The following is a 16,285-nucleotide window of genomic DNA, read 5'->3' as shown; positions in this document are numbered from 1 at the left end:
GACCTTCAGATGTGATATATACAAATTGCCATTATATGGAGTCGTTTTCCCATTAGATAGAATACATAGGTCCATGAGCCAAGGAAAAGTAGTTAAGAGTGGCCCTTTGTCCATCATTTTCAGTGACCTTCTGAGGGACTCTGTACTTCTCATCTCTGCAACTTTAGGTTAGGTGCATCTAGAGGTCGTGGCCTGTGATGAGAGGGTAGGGTATGTGGAGAGACCTTTTATTTATTGTCCATCAGGGGACAATAACTGTTCTACTGAATTTAAAACTCTGGCTACTACTTGGCCACTTTGGCTTTCTCATGACAGAAGATCAGCAGACAAAGAAAAAAGTTATATTATAGTCGGGAGTAATTGGCCTTTTTCCTTCTACAGAGATGTAGAGTTACTTTGACCTAACAGGGAAAGGGAGAAACATGTCTGTAACTCATGGAATCCATTGGGCATCTCTTGAGGCTGTCATGCCTGGTTTTAACTGTGAACAGACAATTCAGGAACCGTGAGCCTGATAAGCTCACAGTAAACAGAAGCTCAAGCCACTTGGCATGAAGGTCTAGAACACCCCACAGGCAAGCAATTCTTTTTTTTTTTTTATTGGGTAATGAACATTGTTATATTCTTTTTTTTTTCAATATATGAAATTTATTGTCAAATTGGTTTCCATACAACACCCAGTGCTCATCCCAAAAGGTGCCCTCCTCAAACCCATCACCCACCCTCCCCTCCCTCCCACCCCCCATCAGCCCTCAGTTTGTTCTCAGTTTTTAAGAGTCTCTTATGCTTTGGCTCTCTCCCACTCTAACCTCTTTTTTTTTTTTTTTTTCTTTTCCTTCCCCTCCTCCATGGGTTTCTGTTAAGTTTCTCAGGATCCACACATGAGTGAAAACATGGTATCTGTCTTTCTCTGCCTGACTTATTTCACTTAGCATAACACTCTCCAGTTCCATCCACGTTGCTACAAAAGGCCATATTTCATTCTTTCTCATTGCCATGTAGTACTCCATTGTGTATATAAACCACAATTTCTTTATCCATTCATCAGTTGATGGACATTTAGGCTCTTTGCATCATTTGGCTATTGTTGAGAGTGCTGCTATAAACATTGGGGTAAAAGTACCCCTATGCATCAGTACTCCTGTATCCCTTGGGTAAATTCCTAGCAGTGCTATTGCTGGGTCATAGGGTAGGTCTATTTTTAATTTTCTGAGGAACCTCCACACTGCTTTCCAGAGCGGTTGCACCAATTTGCATTCCCACCAACAGTGCAAGAGGGTTCCTGTTTCTCCACATCCTCTCCAGCATCTATAGTCTCCTGATTTGTTCATTTTGGCCACTCTGACTGGCGTGAGGTGATATCTGAGTGTGGTTTTGATTTGTATTTCCCTGATAAGGAGCGACATTGAACATCTTTTCATGTGCCTGTTGGCCATCTGGATGTCTTCTTTAGAGAAGTGTCTATTCATGTTTTCTGCCCATTTCTTCACTGGGTTATTTGTTTTTCAGGTGTGGAGTTTGGTGAGCTCTTTATAGATTTTGGATACTAGCCCTTTGTCCGATATGTCATTTGCAAATATCTTTTCCCATTCCATTGGTTGCCTTTTAGTTTTGTTGGTTGTTTCCTTTGCTGTGCAGAAGCTTTTTATCTTCATAAGGTCCCAGTAATTCATTTTTGCTTTTAATTCCCTTGCCTTTGGGGATGTGTCGAGTAAGAGATTGCTACGGCTGAGGTCAGAGAGGTCTTTTCCTGCTTTCTCCTCTAGGGTTTTGATGGTTTCCTGTCTCACATTCAGGTCCTTTATCCATTTTGAGTTTATTTTTGTGAATGGTGTGAGAAAGTGGTCTAGTTTCAACCTTCTACATGTTGCTGTCTAGTTCTCCCAGCACCATTTGTTAAAGAGACTGTCTTTTTTCCATTGGATGTTCTTTCCTGCTTTGTCAAAGATGAGTTGGCCGTATGTTTGTGGGTCTAGTTCTGGGGTTTCTATTCTATTCCATTGGTCTATGTGTCTGTTTTTGTGCCAATACCATGCTGTCTTGATGATTACAGCTTTGTAGTAGAGGCTAAAGTCTGGGATTGTGATGCCTCCTGCTTTGGTCTTCTTCTTCAGAATTACTTTGGCTATTCGGGGCCTTTTGTGGTGACAAATAAAGAAACTGATCCCATTCACAATTGCACCAAGAAGCATAAAATACCTAGGAATAAATCTAACCAAAGATGTAAAAGATCTGTATGCTGAAAACTATAGAAAGCTTATGAAGGTAATTGAGAAGATATAAAGAAATGGAAAGACATTCCCTGCTCATGGATTGGAAGAATAAATATTGTCAAAATGTCAATACTACACAAAGCTATCTACACATTTAATGCAATCCCAATCAAAATTGCACCAGCATTCTTCTCGAAACTAGAACAAGCAATCCTAAAATTCACAAGCAATTCTGACTAACAAGAGTGCTAGCTGAGGTGAGGGGGAATTTAGAGCATGTAGGTAGCACAAGAAGGAGATGATAACTATCAACTATAGCCTCAGGACCAACTACAGAAGCAGGAGCTGAAACTCATTCCACTATCTTCTTATACATCTCTTTGGCTAGAAGATGTAGTGATCCACTCTCCTGAAGAATCACTGGTTTAGATTTAATGTGAAGCATTAAATTAAGAATTTAAATTTGCACTATTAAGAATAGTGCAAGTTATTCATATTCTCCCCATATCCTCAGTTTCCTTTATAATTTTGGAGCACCCCAGCTCCCATATGCCTTTCCAACAGGCAGCACCTGAATCTTTTTGTCCAAGGGGTGCCCTCAAGCTACTGGTACCACTGTGCCTTGGGCACAGAGGGCCAAAAGTGCTTGGGAATTTACAATTCCCACTCCTCTCCCCCAACCCCAATGCACATACACCAGCCCATAACCCATCACTGAAGGGCACAGAGATATAAATACTCTAGCTCCCTTTTTCCCTGTCAGGACATTGTAAGTCTTGTCTACACTGTCAAGAGCTCTCTTGTGGAACTGACCAAAGTTACCCACCATGGCACTTCACTAGATATCACACCCTGGCGTGGCTTCATTCCCTTCCCAACCCACTTCCCCACATCACTGCCAGCTTATCCTGGGAGAACTTCCTAATTCACTTTACATGAATTCTTGTCTCAGTGTCTGCTCCCAAGATCATCCTCTACTATTAGGAGGTTGAAGTAGGGATGTAAAAGCTGATCTGCAATATTTTCTACCCTCATTATCTGTATTGATTTCTTGTGGTTCCTAAACTTTAGTGACTAATCCTTATTACCTACTGAATAATTTCTAATAAAAAGTGTAAAGATAAATTTCTAAGTATGCTATCATTCTTCCTGCTCATGAATTCTACTTACACCACCCTCTTTAAAAATTACTATTACTATTACTATTTTTATAGTAAGTTTTAAAGAGGCAATATTCTTTTTTTTTTTTTTTTTTGAGAGACAGAGCAGGGGAGAGTCAGAGAGAGAGAAAGAGAGAGAATCCCAAGCAGGCTCTGTGTTGAGTGGAGCCTGACATGAGGATCTCACAGTTGGTGAGATCATGATGCGAGCCAAAATCAAGAGTCGGACACTTAACTGACTGACTGAGCCACCCAGACACCCAGAGGCAATATTCTTAAAGAGGGGTTAGTCTGTGGATGGTATCATTGACCCTTCTAGTTATTGTCATATGGTAGGCAAAAAAAAAAAAAAAAAAACAAAAAACAAAAACAAAAACAAAACAACAACAACAAGAAAAAATTATCAGACCTAGAAAACAGATGAAGAATTCAAATAGCATGAGCTGCCTTAGTATAATCCTAATGTAGAGGCATTAATATTTTTCCTGGCTTTTCCTCCCTCTCCTCCTCCCTTCCTTCCAGTCTATGGATTAGGGGAGCATGCAAAAGTGACATTAGTTCCTTACCCTTAAAAACTCACTGTGAGAAAAGATAGTTCTGTAGATACAGTAAAACATGCTGAAGTTTATTATTGGAAGTCAATGGAAGGAATGTCCATTCCTTCTTCTAACTAGCTTAAACCTCACTGCAGCAAAATTTCTCCATCTTGAAAGAGGCTGTTTGGGGAAATCTTGATATCCACACATAGTACATCTTGGCCACTTGATTTCATCTTCACCCATGGTGGTCCTTACATCTTCTCTTATTGAACTCTGCCTTCCCTCTCTACAGCTGGAAGTCTCAAGCAAGGACATGATGAAAAAATAGATCTAAAATATGTGATAATAGAAAAGTAGAGAGGAAGATGGAAGTTCAGGCTCATCCCTTGATCTAGCCTCCAATTTTATATTGCATAGTCTTGGCATGGTGTCTTTTTCAATTAAATACAGTCTAAAAAATCTCTTTATTAAATCTCTTCAAGTAATGCCGATATCTGAAATAGTTAATAGTGAAATAGTGGGTAGTACATTTCTTAGTTCAAAGAAAAGTTTTTCAAAATCTGCTTTGGGTAGGTAGACTGAAAATACAGGAGGATGATGGGGAAGATATCAAAATGCATTGATATAAAATTATTTTTATTTCTAATAGGTTAACATAGGAAAGAAGTCCTGAGTTAAATGGTTTTGCTTCTTTTGTAGAAAGCATAGTCTATTGGGTAATGATTATCTGCAGCCCAGTAGCCTTAGGAGGCAAGCAGAGGTCTGTCTGTCTCTTTTATTAGCTATGGGTTTGGGAAAGATAGTTAACCTGTTTAATCCCATTTTCACATCTGCAAAATGGGTGGGATTGTGTCTTCATATGTTGAAGTCTTAGCCCCCAGTTCTTCAGAATGTGACCTTATTTGGGAATAGGGTTGTTGCTGATATAATTAGTTAAGTTAAAATGAGGTCATATTGGAGCAGGGTGGATCCCTAATCCAACACAATGAAGTCCTTATTAAAAGGGATATTTGGAGGGCGCCTGGGTGGCTCAGTTGGTTGAGCACTGGACTCTTGATTTCGGCTCAGGTCATGATCTTGCAGTTCATGGATTGGAGCCCTGTGTCTGGCTCTGTGCTGATGGCAGAATCTGCTTGGGATTCTCTGTCTCCCTGTCACTCTCGGCCCCTTTCCTGCTTGAGCACACACATACTCTCTCTCTCAAAAATAAATAAACTCTTTAAAAAAAGGGATGTTTGGACACATGCACACACATACACAGGATGACACATGAAGATGAAGGCAGAGATCAAGATGATGTTTCTAAAAGCTGAGGTACCATCCCTGCCAAGGTGTCAATCTCAGACTTCCTGCCTCCAGAACCGCGAGACAGTAACTTTCCTTTCTTTGAAGCCACCCAGTCTTCATTATACTTCTTTATAGCAACCTTTGCAAACTAATACAGAGATTAAAATAGTTCCAGCCCCACAGAGTTGTAATGAGGATTAAATGAGGTGATGTTCAGGAAGTATTTAATACAGCGATTGGCACATAGAAAGTACTCAAAAACTGATTGTTATTATTACCATTTATAGTAGGTTAATAGATTCAACCAACAACAGACAAAACATATCCTGAAGTTGCCTCTTCAATGTCCACTCGATGACCTAGAGGATCCTGAATTTTCTAGCCATGGGCCTTGGATAGAACTGAGCCTTTCCTCAATTTCTAGATGTGTTTTGAGTGGCCTCAACCTTTTGCTGTAATCCTCCTTCCACTCCCACAGGGACTGGATGACATGAACAGGGAGCCTGGGCCTGAGCCAATCATCGCATAGCATTTCTCAGGCCATAGATGGGGGTAAGGGGGAACGTGTGACCTAAGAATTAAATCAGAGAGAATCCCTAGACTTTTCCTTGACAGTTCAAAGAAGGATGTCTCTACTCTCTCAACCTCCAGCCCCAGAATTAATAGAAAGTTTGTCCGTGTTGGTCTTATGAGGGAATTCAAATCACGTACGTAGCTGCCGAGGGTGGAGCAGAGAAACTTTAAGTCACAGTGACCTTGATGGCACCTTATGCCACTGTATATCAAACCCCACCTGAATGCTGCTTTATCTCTTTTTTCCCTGGCTGGCTTGAGTTGGCTTCTTTTGTGAATGTTGCATATTTAGCCAGCAGGACTTGGTAGGAGAGAAGCAGGAAACAGCTTTATTCTTTCTCACCACTACTCTTTAAACCTACTTGGTCAATTCCCCTTTTCCATCTGTGTAGTGTGCTGAGCAGACCACTTAGATTTTCTGTCACTATCAGGTACAGTAAAACCTGGATTGTGAGTAACTTGTTCTGCAAGTGTTCTGCAAGATGAGCAAACATTCTAATAAATTTTAACTTGATAAATGAGTGATGTCTTACAATATGAGTAGTACGTGATGCCAGACATCACATGATGACAACTGAGCCAGTGGTTCTCTCTCTCTCTCTCTCTCTCTCTCTCACTCTCTCACTGAGGGATTGTGCGTGATCATCTCCCATGCCCAGATGCTCAGTCTCAGGCCGCGGTGTTTGGCAGAAATCAGTGATTTTTTAGAACGTTGGAAGGTGCCCACAACTGGCACTTAGTGTATTTTTTGTCACTTCAAAGCACATGGACAGTCCTTTGCTTTTCCATACAAGAGTAAACTTAGGAATGCTTTGCTCCATTCTAGGTCAGGCTGCCTGCAGATATAGACCCTTTCCTCTGCTGCCTTATTGCCAGTTACATTAAATACGTAGATGACAAAGAATTTGTTAATACTGTACTGTAGTCAGCATCTGTGAGAGCTGATCTGCAATATTTTTTACCCTCATTATCCATATTGAATTCTTGTGGCTCCTAAACTTTAGTGACCTAATCCTTATTGCCTATATACAATAGCCGCCATGCAGGAGAAGATTCCATTGAGCCAATAAACAGCAGTGATTCTGTTAGTGGTAGTGAAAGTCATCCTACACAATAACCCTCCTCTCACACCAGCCACGAAGGTTTTCAAAGGTAAGTGCAGGTTAACTTGTTTATTTTTCTTTATCTTTTGTATTTTCTTTATTATTTTGTATTATGTTACAATACTGTAATCATTTTTATATGAATATTTTTGGGTTGTGGAATGAATCATCTGAGTTTCCATTATTTCTTATGGGGAAATTTGCTTTGATATACAAGTGCTTTGGATTCCAAGCATGTCTCTGGAATGAATTATGCTCGCAAACCAAGGTTTTACTGTTTTAGAATAGTCTCATTTTCAGGTGCCAAAAATCCAGTGGATTTAAGTCAGAGCTTCAATTCCTGGTGCAGATGAAATTTTCTGAGACCCATGTAGGCTCGAAACTTGTAGGAGTAAAGGAAAAACGTGCTCTTCTTTTTTTTTTCTATTTCTTGACCATGGTCACTCCTAAGCTTCCTGCTGTTTCTGGGTGCCCCAGAGTCAGGACAGAAAGGAGGGACGGGGAGAAAAAAGCAAGGTCTGCTTTGATGGTGGTGGTTTAGTCTGGCATCACTGTCCTCCTGCAGCAGGTGCTGCAAATGCTGGCTTGGGGCTTGTGGAATGCTTTCATGACTTCTTCACAAACAGCCCCTGATGTGGCCCAATTCCTGGGCTAAACATTGTACCCTCTGGTTGACCTTTGATAGGTCATTCCCCCCAGAATCTCTGAATCCTCTATGAACTGACACAGAGCAACTCTTAGGATGAAAAAGAGCAACGTGTAAAGAGTGCCCATAGTAGGCTACCTTTTGTGTAATGAGGAGAGGGGAAAATAAGAAACTATGCATCTATCTGCTCAACCAGGCCCTGTGAGCCATAGCGGAGCTTAAGCAAAAGGAAAAATATACACCATTCGCTCTAATGGAAGCAAACTCATAAATATTTTCAAAATCTACTTCTTTGCTTATATTGTTTTCACATGAGGGAATTGCCATGTTTGATCATTTATTTTATTTTATTATTATTTTAATACAGAGCTTAAACTCACAACTCCAAGATCAAGAGTCACATACTCTATGGACTGGGCCAGCCAGAGGTCCCTTGATCATTTCTTTTGACCAAGTGGCAACCTTAAATAATTTTTAATTAACTTAAGCTGAAGTAAAACTATAGTAAGGTCTGTTTTGGTATAAATAAAATATTTAAATTAAAAATAATGTGAGGAGAGTCAGTGACACAAGATGGCAGCCACTATGGACTGGGACAGTTTATGAAAACTGAATTTACAGCGTTAAAATGGGGACCTAAATACCCAGAAGCACCCCCCTTTACAATATTTGTAACAAAAATTAATATGAATGGAGTTAATAGTTCTAATGCAATGGTGGACCCAAGAACCCTACCAGTGCTAGCAAAATGGCAGAATTCATATAGCATCAGAGTTGTCCTGCAAGAGCTTTGATGCCTCATGATGTCTAAAAACAACCCATGAAATTCCCTCAGCTGCCTGAAGGACAGTGTTATAGCAATTAATCAAAAAGAAAAACCACAGGCCGTCCCGCCTTGACCCGCCCATTCAATTTAAGCAGTCTTCATTTTCCACAGTAGCAAATTTTCTAGATTTGTCTTGTAAACCTCAAAGTACTGAAAAGGAGGTTCCCATTCAAAGGCAATTTATCTTAAGATACTGTAAAAGATACTAACTTTTTATCCATTTGAAGTATATAAGTTGTGCTATAAAAATAAATAAAATAAAATAATGTTGTATTAATCTACCTACTTTTAAATTTTTCAGTATTTTTTCATCTGCCTTAATGTTCTTAGGGAAAATTAGCCATTAGCAACCTCTTAAAAACATATACATAAAGGCACACATTTTTCCTTTTGCCTCAGATTCCAATATGGCTCAGCTCTATGGTCATATTTATTCAAAAATTTGATATTTTGTCATCACAGATTTTTTGCATTAATTTTTATTTTAAAAATACTGCACTAAAATATTACTTTTTTGACTGCAGTTTCCTCCCCCCTTAACTTTGTGCCCAAAGTGAGTTCCTCACATACTTCACCCTAATGGTCTCTGCATCTCAACTGGGCAAAAAGAAACACAGAAAGAATCACCAAAAACTAATGAGATTGGTTATTCATAGGCAGTGGATGGCAATAGGGTAGAAAGGGTAAAGACTCCTCTCTGAGCAATCTTTTTCATATATTTCTCACATTTAGAGCCATGCAACTGTTTCACATGCTAAAAGTATGAATAAAATATAATCAACAAGGATGAGCTATAGCCCCAAATGGAATATACACGAAAACCTAACTGTATTGAACAACATAACTATACTGGGGTAGCAGCAGAAAAGAACTAGCCTAAGTAACTTTGGAAAATAATATTTTGACTCTATACATACTAATATCCTCTAAGATCAAAGGGAAAAAATTGAACACAAATACTTTTTTAGCAGTTTGTTTTTGTCACAGATATGAATTAGCACTCTGAAACTACTTTATGTATACTGAAGACAATAAGTAAATATATTATGGATAGTGAGAGCCAAGTTTCTCACTGTCAGAAAAAGCAGTTAAAATAAAAAAAAGGGGGGAAGACTGAATGAAAGCTATGATGTAGGTTTGGAATTGGAGATATGAACTCGTGTGTGTGTGTGTGTGTGTGTGTGTGTGTGTGTGTACATACAATACATGCACACATATACATATGCACACTTACAGATAGATGACATCCTACTACCAATAAGCACATCTAGCACCTAGCTGTTAATTTCTAAATACCATTATCCGGTGATAGGATAATTTTGCTTACTGTAACCTCGGGCACAAGAATGACTTGGCCGATCCCTTACAAGTCCTATCTATGTTCCCTTCGTTTATTTGCTCATTTTCTTTTCCTTGCCTAGAACATGGCTCCCCTAGAACGTGCTCCTCATTGATGCTTTAGGAATCAGTTCAAATGCCACCTCTTTCGAAAGGATTCTTTATTCCCCTGATTTAAAATGTGAACTGTTTTCTTCCTTAAAAAATGTTTATTTATTTATTTTGAGAGAGAGAGAAGGTGGGGAGAGATTTTGAGTAGGCAGGGGGCAGAGAGAGGGAGAGAGAGAACCCCAAGCAGGCTCTGTGCTGTCACTGCAAAGCCCAATGTGGGCTTGAACTCACAAACCATGAGACCATGACTTGAGCCAAAATCAAGAGTCGGATACTTAACTGACTGAGCCACCCAGACGCTCCAGACATGAACTGTTTCTGAACCCAAGGCATGCCATCTAGTTTGTACGCTCTTGAAACATGCAAGTTTACTGATATCAGGTACACTTCAATAAAGCAATAAGTAAAAAAGAAATGACAGTAGCAACTGCTGGCAAGGAGGAGCCAACTCGTACTCTCAAACACTGATTGTGGAAATGTAAATTTCTACAGCCACTTAGAAAAGCAGTTTGGCCTTTTCTTATAAAGTTAAACATGCTATTACCACATGCTCCAGCAATCCCATTCCCGAGCAGTTACCCAATTTTTAACTAACATGTATATTGACATAGATATCAGTATAAGAATGTGGATAGTGGCTTTATTTGTAAATGCTAAAAACCGGAAAACACTTATAAATCCTTCATTGATAAGTAGATAAACTATCGTACATATAGTACAGAATGCTGCTTAGCAGTAAAATAATAAACAATGAATGTATGGATGAACCCCAAATTCATTATGCTAAGTGAAAGAAGCCAGACTCAAAAACCGATGTACTGTGTAATTCCATTTATATGACAATTTAGAAAAGGCAAAAACAGGGAGAGAAAACAGATTAGTGATTGTCAGAAGCTGGAGGTGGTGGGGAGAGGCTGACTGCAAAAATACCAGGGGATTTTGGGGTGATGAAACTGCTCTCTATATTGATTGGACTAATAGTTGTACAACTCCATGTACTTGTCAAAACCTGTAGAGCCTCACCCTAAAAAGGTGAATTTTACTGTGTATTGTGTATCTCTTAAACAAACAAAAACAAAGCTGTGGCATTGCCTGAAGACTTAGCTTTCAGGAATACATGTATGTTTAAGGATGTTCATCATTTTATAGTCCACAGCATTGAAAAACCAAAAATAACCCAGATGTCTAACAATAGAGAGGTTAAATAAAATAGGGTATGATGTCTAACAATAGAGAGGTTAAATAAAATAGGGTATGAGACAAGTGCAAATTAAATCCACAACAGATTATATTACTTATCTATACGATTGGCAAAAATCTAAAAGTTTCACAACATACTCTGTAGATGATACTGTGAGGACACAGGCTGGCGGGAGTACAACATTTTACATCTCATGTAGAGGGGGATGGGCAACATCTAGCCAAAGTCAGTTGCGGTGTGGGAGCTGCAAGGCTGCCGTCCTCATGTCTGATCTGCAGCTTGAAGTCTGCAGGGCAGACAGTCAGGAGGCATAGATGGATATACAGTGGGAGAGCACAGGACAAGCCATTGGTGAACGTGAGCTGAAACCCATGAGGACAGACCACAACCGATGCCAGTTCTCACTGCCCCCAATCTTGAGGGACTGGGTATCTCGCAGGAGGTGGTGTCTTTGTCCCTGAACTAGGCACCCATGAGGCCTAGGAGTCAGGAAACTGAATGAGGATGCAAGGGGAGGTGGAGCAGGGGTAGGCCCGCATTCTGCCCCATGCCAAACCGGTGAGGCGGTATATAAGCCACCGTGTGCATTAGCCACAGCAGAAGTACCTGCCCCAACCTTCTGTGCATGAAACCCAGCATGGCTGCTGCTTCTCCTCTGCCCACCAAATTTCTTGTGAAAATATTATTGTCAACCACCCTAACTATAAACCACCCTAGCCAAGTTGGCCCATCGTAATGCCACCAAAACCTGGTACAACCACAAACTGATGCATGTTCAAGGCTATTCATTGCTGTGCTGATTGCAATAGCACACAACTGGAAACAACCCAAATGCCCACTGATAGGAAACTGGATATGTAAATTGGAGTACAGCCACACTGTGCAGCTCTAAAATGGGATGTGAAAAAAGCAACCGACAAACCTTTACATGCTGTGCCATGGAGTGATGTCCATGCTAAGTGAGGGGAAAAAAAAAAAGAAAATGCAAAACAATGAGGATAGTATAATGCCTTTTATGTATGCACTGTCCATTGAAAAGTCCTAGAAAAATAACCAACTCAATAGCAAAAAACACCTTTCACAACTAAAATGTGATCTCTAATATCATTCCCATTAAAGGGATCAGGATCCAGGGGTGCCTGGGTGGTTCAGTTGGTTAAATGTCTGACTCTAGATTTTGGCTTAGGTCATGATCTCATGGTTTGTAAGATCGAGCCCTGAGTCAGGCTCTGGTCTGACAGCACAGAGCCAGCTTGGGATTCTCTCTCTCCCCCTCTCTCTGCCCCTCCCATGCTCATGGGAGTGCAAAAGCTCTTTCTAAATAAATAAACAAACAAACAAACAAACAAACAAACATTTATAAAAAAATAAAGGGATCAGGATCCTTAAAGAAATGGCCGAATCCAGTTCAGGGGCAGGAAATGTATAAAGTGAGCCTGGGATGATCTATCATACTAGAAAGTAATGTTCACAAAGATATTAAAGCCAACTTGAAAGGGCTCTCACTGCCCAAATGGGTCATTGTGAGCAAGAAAAAACATTTCTTAAAATACATTTGAATACTAGCTATGTCAAAATTCATGTATACACGAAGGTAATAAAAAAATGTAGTCATCTTTGTAGACAGCTAGGGTTCTACCTGTTATTCTGAAAACAAGTAAATAAAAGGAAAGATACAATCACTTATGGACTATTTTTCAGGGTAACCAAATAGTTGATAAGGAAAAGTTCTCCTTTATAGAAGAATTCTCTTGTTAATAAATGCAGAGGGAGTGGTAAAATTAGAAATAATAAAAGAAGCAGTGATCAGTCAACACTTAGGTGAATGGAGAACTTCATAAAGGAAGAATCGGGCTGACAATAGCTGAACATAACACCATAAAAAGAGAGACAACCAGGCATCGTGTGTCTCTTGTCAAAACAGGAAGTATTCTTGCCACTTATGAAGTGTTCTTGTCAAGACAGTGAACATGAGTCTGGTGAAGCCGCTACATCAGAGCTGTCCAACAGAATTTTCTGCAGTGATGGAAATGGTTTTGTGTGCTATCCAATACATGGCTATTGAGCACTTGGCTAGTGAGACTGAGGAACTGACTTTCACATTTTAGTTAATTTAAGTAGCCACATGTAGTTCGTGGCAACCACTAACCATTTGACACAGCAGCTCTAACTGCTAACTTTTACGAAATACAGAGGATAAAGGGACATGTTAAGTGACAACACGTCTCACTGTGTAATGTGTAGACCTTGTTTGCGTCCTTATTCAAACAAACCAATTGTGAGAAATTGGGGAAATCTGAACTGGATAATTCATGATATTAGTAATTATTTAAAATTTTGATTTGTATCATAATGGTATTATGTTTAGGTTTGAAGGAATTGTTGTCTCTTAAAAATACATGCTGAAGTATTTATAGATGAAAATATACTGTCTGGGATTTTCTTTAATTAATCCAGTAGAGGGTGAGGGAGAAGGATAGTGGGAGGGTGTATATGAAACGAGATTAGTTAGATGTTGATCACTGTTGAAACTGAGTGATGGGTACGTAGGTTTTGATTACAGTATTCTATTTTTGCGATGTTTGAAAATTTCCATCACAAAATGTGTTAACAAATGAAAGAATAAAAAAACCTGGAATTAAAACAATAGCATATATGTATCCTGTGGACCATTAGACAACTCCTAAAAAGGAAGCAGTGGGCCTCTACATATTATATCATGGAAGGCTAGCTAAATTACACAAAATCAAGAAGGGAAGTTGAGGAACAGTGCTATGATCTGAATGCTTGTGTCCCCACAAAATTCCTATGTTGAAATCCTACCCCCAATGATGACGATATTAATAGGTAGGGCTTTTGGGAGGTGATTAGGTCAGTAAAATGGAGCCCTCATGAATGGGATTAGTGTGCTTATAAAAGGGATCCTACAGAGCTCCCTTGCCCCTTCCACCATGTGAAGACAGAACAGGAAGTCTGTTATCTGGAGAGGACCCTTACCTGACCACAGTGACACCCTGATCCTGAACATCCAGCCTCCAGAAATGTTGAGAAAGAAATTTCTGTTGTTTATAAGATACACATTATGTACTGTATTTTTCTACAACAGCCCAAACAGGCTAAGACAATATATAAAGTATGACTCTATGTAAACAATACAAAGATGCATTATGTGTGTATATGTTTGTAAACACATACCTGCCCTTTTACTGTACAAGTCCATTACTTAGAATATATTTACGAAACTACGTTTAGACATCCATAAGGATACATGTACAAACATTCTTACCATATCAGTCTGATCAGGCTGCCATAACAAAATACCATAGATTAGTGGCTTAAACAATATAAATATATTTCTTAGTTTTGGAGGCTGGGTTAAGGTGCCTATTAATTCAGTTCCTGGAAAGGGCTCTCTTCTGGCTTTGTAGATGGCTGCCTTTGTCTTTTCCTCTTCATTTTTAAAGTTTATTTTTATTTTCATTTTTTAAAATGTGTATTTATTTATCCTGAGAGAGAGAGAAAGAACATGAAGGGGGGAGGGGCAGAGAGAGAGGGAGAGAGAATCCCAAGCAGGCTCCATGTTGTCATCACACAGCGCTGTGCAGGGCTGAAACCCAAGAACCTCGAGATCATGACCTGAGCAGAAATCAAGAGTTCGCTGCTTAACTGACTGAGCCCCCCAGGTGCCCCTGTTCCTCTTCTTATGAGGGTACCAGCATTATTGAATTGGGGCTCATCTTTATGACCTCACTTAATCCCTGGGAATAGGAATGGGACTATGGAAAGAAGGGCACTTTTACTTTCCCACTTTGAATAGGCCTAAATAATTTTACTGTATTTTAAAAAGTGAGCATTCATTGGGGTGCCTGGGTGGCTCAGTCAGTTAAGCATCTGACTTCGGCTCAGGTCATGATCTCATGTTTCATGGGTTTGAGCTCCACATTGGGCTCTGTGCTCACAGCTCAGAGCCTGGAGCCTGCTTTGGATTCTGTGTCTCCCCTCTCTGCTCCTCCCCTGCTCACACTCTCTCTCTCTCAAAAATAAATAAACATTAAAAAAATTTTTTTTTAAAAGTGAGCATTCATTACATTTGTAAATCTGAAAAAAAATGCTGTATTTTTTTTAACTGCCTGATTCCATGAGATAATACCTAGACTAGGTGCTGAAGATATTTAAAAAACAAATGTATTTCTTTATGTAACAGGAGATATAGTGCCCACATCGCTCAGGCTCTGTGCAAAGCTACGTTTGAATAATCATGGTCCAGAATCCAGAAAGAAATTACAAAGCAGTCCCAACTGATACTGGCATGGGCTCAAAGACCACTAACCTCTCGTCCTCCACTCTCCTATAGTTCCTCTTGAGACTTTCTCATTCTTTCTCATGCCTAAATCTTTTTTTTTTTTTAAGATTTTATTTTTAAGTAATCTCAAATTCTTAGCTATAGTCTGGTTGCAGATTTTTTTTTACCTCAATACCTGGGATTCATTGTCTTACCGCTTTGAACAATGAAGAGGTGAACACAAAGTGAGCAGCAGGCAAAAGTTTATGAGTGTAAGATGAGAAAGGAAAAATAGTATGAAAGCTTTTTTAACAGAGAGGGGGAAGTGGAGGCATTCTAAAGTGAATGCCGGTGACAATAGGCAAGGGTCTTTGTTTTATAAGGTTTTGGCTGCCCCCCCTTCCCTTCCACCTTGTTTCTTCTCACGTCCTACCCTTATTGGCTTGATAGCTCTAGGTGCGGGGCTGCCCATTACTGATTGGCTTCTTTCCATTGTAGGTGGTCTATGGCCATACTGTTCCATGTGGGTCATTTGTTTTATGGTCTACTTATATTTAGTCAGGTCTTTAGTCAAATTCCTGAAGGAAACCTGAGGGGAAGTAGGTGGTGTCCATTAATTCTTAAGAGGGACCTTATGCCTGAGGGGGTTTGCTGTGGTCTGACACTCCCAGCATTGTTCCAAAATAGGTGTTTTTCTCCACTCAGGGATCTCAGTTCCCAATCTTTCCCTCTCGGCCTACTGAATCCTATCTTTTCCTATCATAGTCCTCCCTGCCTTTTCTCAGTTCTTTACAAATATTTCCTTCTAAGTGTCAAGATTTCCTCTAGCAATTGGTCATACTCTGCATCTCAAAAGATCCAAGAACCAGACTGGTGAAGATTCTTCTTCAGTTGAGGGTGGGGAACAGCTTGGTGGCATTCACATATCAGTTACACTGATTTCTCCAAATTTAGAATTATGATACTGTTAATTAATAGTTGATTCACATGTATTATAGTTTATCAT

Source organism: Acinonyx jubatus, chromosome A1, assembly GCF_027475565.1.
Source record: "Acinonyx jubatus isolate Ajub_Pintada_27869175 chromosome A1, VMU_Ajub_asm_v1.0, whole genome shotgun sequence".
NCBI classification, from domain to species: Eukaryota; Metazoa; Chordata; class Mammalia; order Carnivora; family Felidae; genus Acinonyx; species Acinonyx jubatus.
Note: the sequence above shows the minus strand (reverse complement) of the source record.